This window comes from Panthera onca, chromosome D4, assembly GCF_046562875.1.
Source record: "Panthera onca isolate mPanOnc1 chromosome D4, mPanOnc1 haplotype 2, whole genome shotgun sequence".
Taxonomy (NCBI): domain Eukaryota; kingdom Metazoa; phylum Chordata; class Mammalia; order Carnivora; family Felidae; genus Panthera; species Panthera onca.
The window spans coordinates 88577997-88594312 of NC_138351.1; the positions used below are offsets into that span (position 1 = coordinate 88577997).

At 53.7% G+C, this 16316-nt stretch overlaps 2 long non-coding RNA genes across 2 annotated transcripts; one reads left to right on the forward strand and one right to left on the reverse strand.

The window, feature by feature from the left end:
• The first annotated feature begins 2842 nt into the window (after positions 1-2842).
• Positions 2843-4928, forward strand: LOC132677120 (uncharacterized). Its single transcript, XR_009609215.3, has 3 exons — positions 2843-2929; positions 3032-3215; positions 3309-4928. It is a non-coding gene; the product is annotated as an uncharacterized LOC132677120 (long non-coding RNA).
• On the reverse strand, positions 2927-8342 carry LOC145713035 (uncharacterized). Its single transcript, XR_014135987.1, has 3 exons — positions 8161-8342; positions 5863-5990; positions 2927-3094 (listed from the first exon to the last, which is right to left on the reverse strand). It is a non-coding gene; the product is annotated as an uncharacterized LOC145713035 (long non-coding RNA).
• Positions 8343-16316: the final 7974 nt, after the last annotated feature.

The following is a 16316-nucleotide window of genomic DNA, read 5'->3' on the forward strand; positions in this document are numbered from 1 at the left end:
GGTGGATGAACCCGGAAGGCATCGTGCCAAGAGCCAGAAACACGAAAGACTGCATATCATATGATTCTGTTTATAAGAAATGTCCAGAATGGGCAAATCCCTAGAGACAGAAAGCGGATCGGTGGCTGCCAGGGTGTAGACGGAGGCCGAATAGGAACGACCATTTAACGCGCACCGGGCTTTCTTCTGGAAGGGCGGGAAAGTTCTAGAGACGATGATGATGGCTGCACTACTGCCTGAACCTACTTAGTGCCACTGACCTGTACATTTCAAGATGGTTACTTTTTTTTTTTTTTTTTTAGTATTTATTTTTTTTTGAGAGAAAGGGCTCAAGCAGGGGAGGGGCGGAGAAAGGTGGGGAGAGAATCCCAAGCAGGGTCCAGGCTCAGCGCGGAGCCCGACCGCGGGGCTCCATCCCACGACCCTGGGATCATGACCGACCCCGCCAGACAGGCGTCCCCCACAGTGATTCATTGTACGTTGGAAAGAAAAAGGGGAAAGGAAAACCTGGGCTGCTGGCTTCTCCGCGGCTGTACACACGGCACCCGGTGTGGCGTCTGCACAGAGCTGGGCTTCGCAGGTATTTGTCGGGAGACGGGCCACCTGAACGTGTGCCTGACACACTGCGCGTTCCCGGGCCGTCCCGTTCTCCTGTCGCCGCAGAGAGGAGCACACGTGGGGCCCTTCACACTCCGACCAAGCGCCGCCCTTGATGGAGCCCATCTGTTGGCCCCTGACCGCGGGCCTCAGATCCGGTTACGGATGCGCAGAGCTGCGGTCAGGCAGGAGCATTTCCTGATGCTTTGGGGGTGGGGGCGGGGGGGGGGGGGTCGGCACAGGCAGGAGCATTTCCTGGATGCTTTGTGGGGGGAGGACGGCACACAGCTGACAGGAGAGGCGGATGGGGGAGGCGGGAGGGGAGGAAATGTTCGTCTCAGCACGAATTCCTGCCAAGACCTTTGCAGAGAAGGGGCAGTCCTCTGGGCAGAGGCTCCGGGATCAGGCCGCAGCCAAGACCTTCCCGTGCCCAGGCTGGGGACGCGTCCAGCCAGCGCCCACGCACGCGCACCGCCCCCGGATGCTGTCTCCCCGGGGGCATTTCCCGTGTCCGGCCCTCGGACGCATCAGGAAGCCTTTTCCTAGGAGGCCCTGGAAGGGAGTTTTGCATTCCTGGGATCCCAGTTCAGCCAGCGATGGCTCAGGGGACAGCGGGCCGGGGCTTTCAAACACAGCGATGATGGGAACCCTCCGGCTTTCCGGGGGCCCCCGGGACCCCGAACTTCCTCAGTTTCACAAGAAGTGCCACCGGGTTTCCCCCGGGGCCTTTGTCACAAGGACAACACTATTTTATGACGCCAGGTTTTGATTTTTTTTACTTACGATGATTATTTATTTTTTAGAGAGGCGGGGGCGGGGGCAGAGAGAGAGACAAAGAGAGAGAGAGAGAGGGAGACACAGAATCCGGCAGCAGGCTCCAGGCTCCAAGCCATCAGCACAGAGCCCGGCCCGGGGGCTGGAACCCCTGACCGTGAGATCCTGACCTGAGCCGAAGTCGGACGCTTCACCGCCTGAGCCACCCAGGCGCCCCCTATAACCGTGGGCTTTTAAACGAATCGTCCAAATATGACAGAAGTGGACATCGTTAAGGGGGCAGAGCGCGTGCTCCCTCCTTCAGCTCTGACGCGAGGTCATGTCTGCAACATCCTGATGGCTCCTCTCGACTGGAACCCTGCCAGTCTGGGGGGACTCCCTACTTTCCAATAATAATAATAATAATAATAATAATAATAATAATAAAACAGCAACCAGAAAACAGCAGCTGTTGTCAAGGAGGTAGGCACCATTTCCGTGATTCATGCATCCACCTGCCTTGTCTTATCTTTCGCGCTGTCACCCTGGATGATAGAGCCTGATCAGCCAGCGTTCTCGGTGGAAAAACGGGCTCAGGGCTATGAATGACTTTGCCCTAAGATCACGGATCTGGGCAGAGGTGAAGCTATCGGCAGCCAGAGCCCGCTTTCTTCACCAGCGACCCCCCCCACCCCACCCCCGCAGGCAGAGCCGAGGTTTGAAGGCAAGCCAGCTGTTCCATTCTTGCACAACTCTCGTTCAGATCTCCTTCCTTGTGCTGAGCCGAACTGCCCCTTCGGGGCCGCAGGGCACACGCATGCTCCCTTCTCCTCGCCACAGGCCTTGGGAATTGGAGGACACCACCAGGTCAGCCCTAAATCTCCTCTTGCAGGCAAAACAAACGCGGCCCCAGTCGGCTGGCTCATCCTCGGACGCCGTGTTTTCCCAGCCGCCGCGACCTAGTTTGTAAAGGTCCCTCGGAGACCAGAGGGGGACCGCCACCCCTCGCTGGAGACCCCTCACTGCTGCAAGCACAGGACGAGTTGTGACTCCAAGGAGGTCTGGCCACAGAAATCAGTGGGCCCCGCGCAAAATGAAAACGCAAAGTCCCTTTTCAAACGTTGTCGGGAGTTTCAGGCGGCTGACAGTGGACTGGTGAGTCGGCCCCACGGGACCCCGTGTGGCTGCATGAACTGGCCCTGATTCTGTGCTCAGGGTCATTCAACATGAGCTGAGTAAGGAAGTCAGGTCCGAATCAAAGCCAGAGAAAGGATAACACGAGAGCTCGATAGGACATTTCATCACCTCTGCCCAATGTAAACGATGCCAACGTTCTATTATAAATAACAACATGAACAACATTTTATCATAAATAACGACACGAACAACCACAACACTTGCATAGGGGCGCCCGGCTGGCTCAGCCGGTAGAGCGTGCGGCTCTTGATCTTGGGGCCACGAGTTCGAGCCCCACGCTGGGCGGAGAGATTACTTCAAAAGAAAAGAAAAAAGAAAACATTGTACAGTGTTCACGATGTGCCTGGGGGAATGTTAACCTGATCTTCGACATCCTGTTGAGGTAGGTACTACGACTATTCCCACTCGACAGATGAGAAAACTCAGACACAGAGCAGTTGAGTAACTCACTCAGTTACGGAACTGACAAGTGGTCTCGTCACAGCATTTTGGAGGAAGCACTCGTAACGACACCACCTCCAGTTTCCAGAGAAGGTTCCTGAAGCGCCTGGGAGGGAGCAACCATAGCAAAGAGATCGCGACTGGAGGGCTCAAACCCAGGATCACACGGCCACAGAGCCCACGCCCTTTGCAGTTCAACCTCTACCCTTCAGTAGCCCACATAACAGGTCTGTAGTGTGTTGAATAGTGTCCTCCGAAAAAAAAAATATATATATATATGTCTGAGTCCTAACCTACAGTATTTGTGAATGTGATCTTAGGAGAGACGTATATACACGGAGCTCAGTCTGAGTCCAATGACCCGTGTCCCTGTAAGGGAAAGCGGAGGGAGATTCAGACACACGGAGGAAAAGTTCAGGTGAAGCGGGAGGCAGAGATTGGAGCGATGTGGCCACAAGCCGGGGGAGGCGGAGGCTTGCCGGAAGCCACCAGAAGACAGCCACGAGATGCGTTTCCCCCTCAGAGCCTCCAGAAGGAACCAACCCAGTCAACGCCTTGACTTCAGATCTCCGGTGTCCAGGACTAGGAGAGGATCCTTTTCTGTTGCTTTAAGCCGAACAGTCTGTGGTCATTAGGTATTACAGCTCTACATCACTCATACAGTGCCTTCTTGTGTTTTTATTTGATTGATTTTATGTTTATTTCTGAGAGAGAGAGCGTGTGCGCGGGGGAGAGAGGGGGGCAGAGGGAAAGAGAGAATCTCAAGCAGGCTTCCAACGCGGGGCTCGATCCCACGGCCCTGGGATCGTCACCTGAGCTGAAATCAAGATCGGACGCTCAACTGACTGAGCCACCCGGGCGCCCCGCCTTCTTGTGTTTTCAGAGGTGCTCGTGTGTCTACAGAACAAGCGAACGTAGCTCTGGTTGGATCTCCAGAGAGCGCTGTCCAGCAGAAACCTAACACACACGCCAAGTGCAAGCCACACGTGGAACTTGACATTTGCGAGTCACCGTGTCGGGGCGCCTGGGCGGCTCAGTCTGTTAAGCGTCCGACTTTGGCTCGGGTCGTGATCGCCCGGTCCGTGAGTTCGAGCCCCGCATTGCGTGAGCTCAAGTCCCACTTCGGGCGAGCTCGAGCCCCAACTCTGGGCTCCGCACTCTGCACTCTCTCTCCCTCTGACCCTCGCTCACGCGTGCTCTCTCTCTCTAAAATTAAAAAAAAAAAAATTTTCTTGTAGCCATGTTAAAAAAAAAAATGTATCAGGTGGAATTAATTTCTATAATCGTATGAGTTCCCTGTGGCCACTGTAACAAATTACCCGGAACTTGGTGACTTAGAAGAGTAGGAATTTAGTCTTTCATGATTCTGGAGGCCAGAAGTCTGACGCCAAGGCGTTGGCAAGGTTTTGCTCCCTGCCACAGCGTCCAGGAGAATCTGTCCCTTGCCTCTTCTGGCTCCTGGTGATGCTGGGATTCCTTGGCTTGTGGCCACCTCTCTCCAGCCTGCTGTCTCCTCTTCTCCACGTGTCTGTGTAAATCTCCCTCTGTCTCTCACTGATCAAGATACGTGTGATCGCATTCGGGGTTTACCTGGGTAATCCCAGGGTAATCTCCCCATCTTGAGATCTTTAACTGTGTCACAATCGCAAAGAAGGACCCCTTTTCCCAAAAGGCAACACGGGTTCCAGGAATAGGAACTGATATCTTTGGAATATTATGCAGCATATTATAATAATGTATTTGATTTAACCTAATATATCCGGGTGCCTGGGCGGCTCAGTCAATTAAGCACCTGACTCTTGATTTCAGCTCAGGTCATCATCCACAGTTGGTGAGACTGAGCCCCGAGTCAGGCTCTCTGCCCTGACAGTGTGGGGCCTACTTGGGATTCTCTCTCTCTGCCCTTCCCTGCTTGTGTGCTCTTTCTCTCTCTCTCTCTCTCAAAATAAATAAATAAACTTTAAAAAAGAATATTTTAACTTAATGTATCAAAAACATTATCACTTGGGGCGCCTGGGTGGCTCAGTCGGTTAAGCGGCCGACTTCGGCTCGTGTCACGATCTCGCGGTCCGTGAGTTCGAGCCCCGTGTCGGGCTCTGTGCTGACAGCTCAGAGCCTGGAGCCTGCTTCAGATTCTGTGTCTCCCTCTCTCTCTGACCCTCCCCTGTTCATGCTCTGTCTCTCCCTGTCTCAAAAATAAATAAAACGTTAAAAAAAATTAAAAAAAAAAACATTATCACTTTCGGGGTGCCCGGGTGGCTCATTCGGTTAAGCAGCCAGCTCCGGCTCAGGTCACGATCTCACAGCTCATGGGTTTGAGCCCCGCGTCGGGCTCTGTGCTGACACTTCTCTCTCTGCCCCTCCCCTGCTCATGCTCTGTCTCTCTCTCTCTCTCAAAACTAAATAAACATTCTAAAAGATAATAATATTTAATAATTACGGTAATGATTTAAAAATATTATTACCTTTTAGAATGTTTATTTAGTTTTGACAGAGAGAGAGACAGAGCTTGAGCAGGGGAGGGGCAGAGAGAGAGGGAGACACAGAATCTGAAGCAGGCTCCGGGTTCTGAGCCATCAGCACAGAGCCCGACGCGGGGCTCGAACCCACGAGCTGTGGGATCATGACCTGAGCTGAAGTTGGACGCTCAACTGACTGAGCCACCCGGGCACTCCCCAAAACATGATCACTTTAACGTGCAGTTAGTATTTTTAAATTATTAGTGAGGTGTTTTACTTGTTCTCATGTGAAGTCTTTAAAAACCAGTGTGAACGTCACGGTCATGAGACATCTCAGCTTGGACTCACCACGTTTTGGGAGATCAAAGGCCACATCTGGCCACTCTACATAAAGAGATGGGCTACTGTCACTGACCTCTCACTGTGCCGCAGAGTGGTCTAGGACCTTCTGGTTCTTTGATTGCTTTAAGACACGGCACAAAGGTCACAGGTGCGCTGAGAATCTCAGATGAGGTGTAGGCCTTTCTGTTCCGGTCTCAAGATCTGTGAATCAAAATGTCAACGCTGTCCTTGAGGTATGTGCCCAAATCGTGGGCCGATTTCAAGCAAGCTGGACTTGAAGGTCAAGTCTGCAGAGCCCGATTTATTGCTGAAAGAGCAGTCAAGCTCCTCCTCCCACCTGTGATAACGATGCCAACCTCGGGGTTGAGTTTTTGCAGCTTGAAAACCACTGATTTTCTGCGGCCACCTCATATGTTAAATCTGCTTCTCTCCCTTTTGGAGAAGGGGACACTGAGGCCCGGATTGACCAAGTAGCCTGTCCGCCGTGGCTCAGCGGTTGAGGAGCAGGACGGAAACCCAAGCCCCGAACCACTGCCTCCTATCCGAGCGCCATACTTCCCCTCTCTGGGCCTCGCTTTCTCCATCTCTAAAACGGGTGTGATAATACACCTTCCATGGAGGATTACTGAGATAACCCAGGTGACACGTGACATTGTGCCTCGTGTTAATCGCCAGCGGTCACCGCGGCTGGTGTGTTAACCGCTGAGCTTCAACCAGGCCTGAGTCATCCCCGAGGCAGCGCCCGGGGGGCTGGACAGATACGGAGTGTGACGGTCCGGCCCTACCCCCCGCCCCGTGAATCATCAGTCCAGGGCCGGTAGAGACGGGCAAAGAACTAATTACATCACAACAAGATAAGAACCCGTAGCGGTGGGTGCGTGTTTCAGGGGAGAAGTGGGGGGGGGGGGGGGGCGGGGAGAAAGGGGTGCTTGTGCTGGGTCCTCCGGGAACCTGATTAGCTGGTTGGAAGCCAGAGGGTGTAGCGCACAAGGCCTAGAACGGGAGCCCTGCCCGAGCCCCTGTAAGGGGTCCCCCCTCTTCTGGAACACAAACACGGGCAGACGCAGCCCCGGGCAATTCCGGGCTCTGATTGGACAGTGGAGAGCGCCTGAGCACAGGGCGGCCAATGGGAGGCTGGCCAACAGCCAATGAGCGCAGAGCGCGCTGAGCAGGTGCCTCGCAGGTGTGAACGGAGAATAGCCAGCGGGGGACGGAAAGGTGGACCTGGGCGCCGGAGGAGGCTGAGCTCAGCGGCCCCGGGGTGGGGTGGGGTGGCTGTGAGTGGCCTGGGGAGAACCTCCGCGAATCCGAATCCGCTCCTGGTCGGCCCCGGGGGTCGTCACCTGCGTCCCCGCGCCCCTTGTACCGCGAACGTCCTCACCAGGAGCCCCTCGATCCCGGAGCCCCCAAAGCAGCCCCGGCCTCGAGACGACGCAAGGAACCAGTTACCATTAACCGGGGGCTGGTCAGCGCAGGTCTGTCACCTGTTCTACGGGGCGCTGGGGTCCCCACCGGAAGCCGAGGCCCCCACCCAAGGCCGCTTTGGACCTCGCCTGTTTTCTGGGTCCTGTAGGGTAAGACGACGTTTTCTGCGCAAGCCTCTCATTGCTTCCCTGTCCAGCTCCCCACCCCGCCCCACCCCACCCCCGCCCCAACCCTAACTCCACCACCATGAAGGCCTCCCTGCTGTCACCTTGTCCCGAGAGCCAAGTCGTCCCCCTCCCGGAGGAGCACAGCACTCGGAATTGTTCTGAACTTGGAGTCTGGAAAGGCCCAGATGTGTCCCTTGCTGTCCCCACTACCCCCAGCACAAGCTGCAGCCAGGAACCCAGGTGATCAGGTTTGATTCTCCTGTCCTATCCTGGGGGCAGCAGTCTGTGGCCTCTGAGTTACACATTATCTTGGAGGGAAAAAAAAAAATGCTTCTTCCTCCTGGCTGGATGCCAGATCTATACCCAGGTTTCAGTCATCCCCCCAGCTCTGCATAGACTGAGCCACACACCTAAGCCTGTGCAAACGGGGGGGGGGGGGGGGGGGGGAACTCATGACCAGAATACCAGGGTCTGTTGTCGTGGGAACCAGGGACACGTGAGGCCCCAGCACAGCCACTGCTGAAGGTTAGAGGATTAAAGTGGGGGACCGGAGTGCCCCTCAGAGGCGCTCTTCTGGCCCGTTCATCCACTGACCCCCGAAGCCTGAGTGTGCCAGACACATTGCTGGTGTCGGAGACACGGGGCTCACGTCAGAGGCGCCCTGGCCTTGGGAGTGGTTTGGAGCTGTCTCCGGGGCCAACTCTCCACCCCGTGACCTCTTGCCAACCCAGACCTGGAGTTCTGCTGAGACAACCTCAGCCCTCCCTCCTGCCTCTTACCCTGTCCCCAGGCGCGCCTCTGCCTGAGCTCATCGGTGATGACTTCAGAAATGTCACACCCAAGGCCTTGGCCAGCTTGAGATCTGAGGGGCTTCGGGCTCTTGCCGTCCCCTCCCTGTCTCTCTAGCATGACTCAGGCAGGGACAGGACCCAGGCTGTGGTAAGGCTCTCCATTTTTATGCAATCGCTTTCTTCACTCAAACCACAGGCCCTGCCGGGTCACACACACCCCCCCTCCCCCCTGCTTCGCCCGCCTTCCCCTGCCTCTCAGCCTTCTGACGCCAGGGTTCAGATGCCAAGCAGATAGAGACCCTCATCTCTGCTGAGGTCAAGGCCAGTCTTCTCTTCCGTCATGTCCCCAGCTGCTCAGGGTCGGGGAGCGGTGCCCAAGGATAGGGGACCGGTGGGGGGCCGGTGCTGTTGCCCAGATGAGAGGTGACGGGGCCTGAGGAAAGCCAGAACACAGAACTGGTGAGCCTCCGGGACAAAGCTGGCTGTCAGGAGGAAGCAGGAAGACAGAATGCCAGTAGTGGTCCGAACGGTGCTTACCTCTGCGCAGAGGAGCGGTGTGGACTGGGATAGGACACGAGGGAACTTCTTGGGTGCTGAGAGATGTCTGTCTCCCTCTGGGCGGGTTTCATTAAAAAAAGGAAATAAAATCCCAATGCCCAGATCTGACTCGAATAGCTCAGTAGGCAGGGATGCCACTGACTGTGATGGGAAGCCCGGAGGAAACACGAACTTGAAAGAAAAACATCAAGCATTCCACTTTGTGTTGAACTGACTGCTGGACATCTAAATCGTTCCCAGTGCATTCCCCAGGGTAAACAATGCCAGGAGGCCACTTGTGCACGTTCAGATGAGTTCCTACAAGTAGTGTTTCTGGATCAGAGCGTGTCCTTAAGACTCTGGATCCCCACTGGCAACGAGGTTTCCCCAGCGTGTGTTCCTAACAGCATTCGTTCATCTGGCCATCCGTTCCTTCCCCGGGGGCCAGCTCTGTGCCAGGCCCTGTCCGGCGTCCTAGAGATGTGACGGCAAACAAGACGGGGAGATTGCTGTCACCCGCTCCCTGGAACTCCCAGTGTGGGATGGAGATCAGGGTAGGAAGAGGGACCCTCTTGTTCAGAGGGATCCATTCAACCCTGAAGGGGCGCACACACCGAAAATGCTTGCCCACAACGTGGGCCCGAAACCAGTGATCAGCTGTTCGTAGTGGCTTTTCTTCTATAGACAGGGAAAGATATCTTGGCGAGCCACAGCTGAAGGAGCTGGGAGCAGGGGGGAGGTGGGGAGAGATGGCCAGAGCACTGCAGGAAAGAGCCTAGAACATGCAAAGGCCCTGCAAAAGATCATCTGATGGCTGTGGGCGAAGGGCTTGCAGGGATGGGGGCGGGGAGAGGAGTCAAGAGCCTGCTGAATAAGTTAGATGCTATCTTGTCTATCGAATTTGCATTTAGGTCCTCCAGACTCGCCACGAACGGCAGCTTATGCACAGAAGAAGTATGGTTTTTAGTCAACCAGATGGATGTGATCTGTGACAATCTATGACAGAGGTTCACGATCAGGGCATGGAGAGGGGGGCCGAGATACATGGTCACGGTTTTGAAAAAGTCCCAGAACAATGGCTAGCGTATCAATCCCCTTTTCGCACAATCGGAAGCACAGGAACGGCCCCACATTTGTATCAGCAGAGAAAAGGTTCCGGAAGGAGGAGCAGCCAGCCAACAAGTGTTCATCTCTGCGGAGAAGGACCAGAAGGGTGACCTTCTCTCCTTAACTGGACACTCCTGTGTGGTGGGAGCCTTGTCATCCCAGGTTCATAGTTCACGCCATCCAGCCTCGTTTTAACTTCCAGTTTAGAGGAGGTAGGGGGCGGGAGCCATGAGCTGGGTCACACCAGGAGGCAGTAAGAGAAAAAGCTAGGGGGTGGGGCTTTCCCTGGAGCGTTTGGCCCCTTCCCGCCAGCCGGTCACTGGCGCAAAAAGGGGCACACTAGCTTACAATGAGAATACCGCATGGCCCAGCTTGAATGCCAGTATGCACAAACCAGCTACGAAAAAACACTGTGGGGGGGCGCCTGGGTGGCTCAGTCGGTTAAGCGTCCGACTTCGGCTCAGGTCACGATCTCTTGGTGCGTGAGTTCAAGCCCCGCGTCGGGCTCTGTGCTGACAGCTAGGAGCCCGGAGCCTGCTTCGGATTCTGTGTCTCCCTCTCTCTCTCTGCCCCTCCCCAACTCACGCTCTCTCTCTCTCTCTCTCTGTCTCAAAAAATAAATAAATGTTACAAAAATTTTTTTTTCAAAAGGGAAACACTGTGGGGTTACGGGGAAATCATAAAAAAAAATTAATGTTTTTTTTATTTTTGAGAGAGAGAGAGCATGAACAGGGGAGGGGCAGAGAGAGAGGGAGACACAGAATCCGAAGCAGGCTCTGGGCTCTGAGCTGTCAGCGCAGAGCTTAGCACAGAACCCCAGATGCGGGGCTTGAACTCACACACGTGAGATCATGACCTGAGCTGAAGCCAGACGCTTAATCAACTGAGCCACCCAGGGGCCCTTGGGAAATCTTAATAAAATCTCATTTTAGGTAAGATGAGAACTGTCTGAAATGAAAACATGGAAGTCACTGACAGATTAAAGCAGGTCATGAAATAGTGTATTTTGTTCGGTTCCCAAAATGAAATCACATCAGAATCATTAAATCGGCCCCTCCTAAGAACAATCGACCTTCTGTAAAGCCACAGCGTCTCCTCATCCGGTGATCTGGTCGTCTGAGGTCTCAGTCCAGAAAACAAAGCCCTAGCCTAGGAAAGCACCTGCCTGGTGAAAGATCTAGAAGCATCTAGTATTGGAACAGCCGTGATGTCTGGGTGGCAGGCATATGATATATTTGCTAATTTTTGCTTCTTTGTATTTTCTAATTTTCTTCACGCACATGTCCTATTTCTGTGATTAAAAAGTATTTTAGTTTATTTTTTTTTTAGTTTATTTTTTATTTGTGAGAGGGAGAGAGAAAGCATGAGCAGGGGAGGATCTGAGAGAGAGAGAGAGAGAGAGAGAGAGAGAGAGAGAGACGGGGGGGGGGGGGAATCCTAGGCACCGTCAGCAAGGAACCAGAAGCGGGGCTGAACTCAGGAACCGTAAGATCATGACCTGAGCGGAAACCGAGAGTGGTTAGCTTCACCAGTTGGGCCACCCAGGCGCCCCTGAAAAAATATTTTAAAATATACACACACATTATGGGTGCTTTTTATTTTATTTTTTTAAGTTGTCAAGTCAAGGGAAGTGATGAGTGGCGGCCTAAGGTTCCCCGCCTCCGCTGTTAGACCCTTTTTCCGTTGTTGTTCGGGGTCTTTCAAAACCTAGGTGAGGTCTGGGATGCCCCCCCCCCTTCCCCAGGGAACTGCAAGGACGCCAGGGCCCGAGCCCTGCGCCCCGGCACCGAGCGCCCTGGGGCCCTGCGCCTTGACTTCTCCCCAACCATGCCGTCCAGCTGTGCGTGGCCTTTGCGCTCAGCTCTGGTGTCCCACTTCTGTTCCCCCGGCGACCCCCCACCCCAGACTCAGACCCTGGCCTGATCCCACGGGTCACAAAAGTGTTGGGGTTCAACACCCATGAGCCGGGCGCTTCCCACCGCAGGGAGGGAGAAGTCAGAGCGCGGTGCAGAACCCAGCGGGCACGGGACTGCGCCCCGGATGGGAAGGAGCCGCGGGGTCAGCAAAGCAGGCGGTGGATAGAACCTAAGCTTCAGCAGGGTCTCGGGGCCCAGAGTTCACCAGGCAGGGTTCACATCCCGCCTCAAGCTGGGGGACTTCGGGCAAGCTTTGCGGGTTTTCCCTCATCTATCCCACCCCGGGGGGATCGCAGCTCAGCTCTCTCACAAGGATTCTGCCTACAAATGTGGGCAGCAGCCCCCACCCAGGCTGTTCCGAGGGTTCCTTGAGATGCCCCCTGCGCAGTCCTTCCCTGGGGTGCCTTGGTTCCCTTCAAGGTCTCCCCCAGGCTAGCAATTGTCATCAATTTTCGTTCGATTTCAAATCTGGCTTCTCCTGACAACCAAATGCAAGGCTGAATCTTTGATCAGATCTTGGGCTAAAACAAACAAACCAACCTCTAAAGGATAGTATCGGGGTCATTGGGGGAACTTGAATGGGGACTGTATAATCGATAATATTACTACACTGAAGGTAAGTTGTGTAGGATGGCCTTCTGGGAGTTGTCCTTAACCTTAGGAAACACGTGATGGAGGGCTTAGGGTTGAAGTGTCATGATGTCTGCAAAGGGCTTTCAAACGGGTCAGCAGAAGGAATAAAGAGGTGACCAGATGGGAGTGCGTTCACGTTGGGTGGGTCCCCGTGAAGGGCGTACGAATGTTCACCGTAGTCTTGTACTTTTCTGGAGGTTCAATTCCCCCCCCCCCCAAATAAAATGCTATCAGTTTTCTAAGAAGGAGCCTCCTGCTTTCTTGTTGCATCAGGAACGGGGGTGGAAACTTTTCTCCCCCTTCTCTCTCTCTTTCCCCTGTATCACCCTCAGGACCCCCAGCTGGGCTAGCCTGGAAACCCCGCCATTTTTGTTTATGCTGTTTCCAGGGAGAAACAGCATAGGCTGTTTCTATGCTACAAGCCTACTTCCAGAACCATCCTCGCTGGGCGGGCACAGCCTGGATGTTGGTTCAGGATCGTGTCCCTTTGGCCGCTGCTGGCCACCATCCCCCACCCTCCATCAGGAGACCCTCTGAGCAGGGTCCCCACGCCAAAGGCCCACATTCTTTGACCAGCACGAGAAATAACTCCACCCAATTTAGGCTGGTCTCACCGAGCCCGCTTCGCTTGGTCCAGAATTCATCCCTGCTTCTGTAGACGGTAGGGTGGTCAAGGTGTGTTCTGAGAGTCTGTGAAAATTATAGGACTTTTCTCATAAAAATCACACTCATTCATTCTGCACGTTGGGTCAAGAAGCTGACTGAATGTGTGGAGTCCACTCGCTGGCCCTACGTTAGAATTTTATGGACCAGACGGAAATGGGACACAACCAGGACACCTGAGTGGCTCAACTGGTTAAGCATCTGACTCTCGGTTTCGGCTCAGGTCACAATCCCAGGCTCTGACCTCAGAGCCTGCTTGGGATTCTCTCTCTCTCCCCCCCCCCCCCCGCTCTGTCCCTCTCCCCTGCTCCCTCGTTTTCTCTCTTAAAAAGAAAAAATAGGGGCACCTGGGTGGTTCAGTCGGTTAAGTGTCCGACTTCGGTTCAGGTCATGATCTCACGGTTCGTGGGTTCGAGCCCCGCATCGGGCTCTGTGCTGATGGCTCGAAGCCTGGAGCCTGCTTCGGATCCTGTGTCTCCCTCTCTCTCTGCCCCTCCCCTGCTCCTGCTCTGTCTCTTAAGAATAAATAAACGTTAAAAAAATAAAAAATAAAAAGAAAGGAGAAAAGAAATAACAATAAAAAAAGCAATGGGACACAGCCTAAGTGTCCATCAACTGGTAAATGGGTGGCCAGAATGTGGTATGTCCTTATAATGGAATACTATTCAGCAATAAAGAGGAACCGCCTACAGATACACGCTATGACACGGATGACCCTTCAAAATATGACACCCAGGAAAAGAAGCCGGACACAAGAGACCATGGGTTATCGGCCTATGTATGTGAAATATCCAGAAAAGGCAGAGCTATAAAGACAGAAGGTACATTCGTGGTTACCCGGGGTGGGGACGGGAGAGAACGGTAAACGTGCGTGAGGGAGCACGCTGGGGAGACGAGATGGTTCCAGGCTGGTCTGTGGGGATGGTTGTTGCGTAACTTGGTACGTTTCCTAAAAATCGCAACGTCGCACACGTGAAAAGCGTGAACCACGCGGTAGGCAAACAAGCCTCGATGATGCAATTTTAAAATGTTACTGGGCTCACACGTATTGACTACTAGTGTTTGGGTTGGGTTTGCTCTGCTTTGTTTTGTGTCAGAGAACCTTCTTTTTGACAGGCTTGCCCACGCCTGGCGGACACCCAGGACTCACGATCTTAGTCCTGACCTCTTCTCCTTTGCCCCCAAGCCCTCACACATCTGTTTGGCTCCCACTGGGCTGTGCGTCCCTGGCGGGGGGAGGGGGGAGGCCATGTCCGTCTTGCTCACCGCTGTGTCCCAGAGCCCACACAGCAAGCTGGCCTCTAAATACTTGCCGAAGCGATGAAAGAAGGAAGGAATGGTGTCGCCCCCACCCTCCCCCCCCCCCCCCGCCGCCTCGGGTTAGTGGCAGGGTCTCCAGCTGCTCCTTTTATGTTTATTTATTTATTTTGACAGTGGGGAGGGGCGGAGAGAGAGCGACAGAGAATCCCAAGAAGGCTCCGCGCTGTCAGCACAGAGCCCAGCTCGGGGCTTGATCTCATGAGCCCTGAGATCGTGACCTCAGCCCAAACCAAGAGTCAGATGCTTAATCGACTGAGCCCCCCCGGGGGCGTCCCCCTAGCTGCTCTCTCTACACGGTCATCACATATCCAACCACATCCCTCCGCCATGGCTGGGTGCTTGGGAATATCTTTACCCTTCAGGGGAGCGTTAAACTTTGCTCACTGTGTTGCTGGGTTAACACCTTTTCCTTGCTCCCTGGGATTACTTACTTTTGAGTGCTGTGGGCATCAGCACCTGACGTTTCTTCCGTTTAGGAAAGGCCTACTACGTGCCAGGGGCCTCACGTATGTAATCCCAGTTAACCCTTGCAACAGTCCAGAGTAGGGACTAATATTATCCCCACAACCCCGAGGCCCAGAGATGTTAAGACAATCGCCCAAAGTCACACAGCTGATGAGAAGCAGAGCCGGGAGGTGGACTCAGGGCCTTTCTGCCAAAGTCAAGGCACTTGAGATTGAAAATGGATCGTTCCACTTTCCACAGGGTGCATACACCTCTGGGGCGTTCAGTGGACGGGAGCGGGATGATGTCAGACGTGGGCGTGGGGCCTGGACCCCTTGTTGACATTTGTCTTAGTGCCTAAGACCCGCATCTTGTGTGATTTCAAGGATTAGGAAAGACACACTCGATCAACACCAGCGAACGGTATTGCCGCGCCAACTAGGGGTCCTTTTGTTACCTGGGCGCTGCTTTCTACCTCTACCTGCCTCTCGTGTTCTCAGATACATTCTCTGCCTCTCTGCCTCTGTCTTGCAAAAACTACTTTGTTGGAAGTTGCTGGGGCCATCTGGAGTCGCCCCATCTGCTGGCCCCATCTAGTGGTCAGACCCCGGAAGTACACTAGCTTCCCTTTGACCAGGTGAGGCCAGCTTTGGGGAAATGGATGCCTTTCTAGCGCTTTCCTCTCAGGGGCAACGTTAGCCACATTCGTCAGGTTACCAGATTCTCCAGATGGGTTCAAGCTACCTCTCTGGAGGCCACCCTAACTCTTGTATTCGATTATAAACTATTCCGTGGAAGGAAATAACATCACACCCCAGATGTGACAGATGGTTACATTTTGCTATAGTGGTCCCTCCAGTTCTCTGTATTTTCATAAAAGGAAAGCCCCAAACCCCATCCCTTTGGTGATCCTCCCCCAAAGTCATCTCCCTGCCGAAATTGGAGTGTAAATAAATAAGCTTATTTATTTATTTTTGAGAGAGTGTGAGCAGGGGAGGGGCAGAGAGAGAGAGAGAAAGAGAGAGAGGGAGACAGAGAATCCCAAGCAGGCTCCGTGCTGTCAGTGGGGAGCCCGACGTGGGGCTGGAACCCACTAACTGTGAGAGCAGGACCCAAGCCGAAATCGAGAGTCGGACGCTTAACGACTGAGCCACCCAGGCGCCCCGCCCCCAAGAAGTGTGCTTTTTAATCCCCATCGCCTATTTTACTCATTCCCTCCACCACCTCTCCTCTGGTAACCATCGGTGTTTCTATAGTTAGAGTCTGTTTCTTGGTTTGTCTCTCTCTCTCTTTTCCCGTTGTTCGTTTGTTTTGTTTCTTACATTCCCCTTATGAGTCAAATCATATGGTTTGGTCCTTCTCTGACTTATTTTGCTTAGCATAATGCTCTCTAGCTCCATTCATGTTGTTGCAAATGGCAAGATTCCATTCTTTTTCATGGCTGAGTAATATTTCATTTTATATATGTATAATACATAAAATGTATACATAAAATGTATATGTACACATATGTATACATAAAAT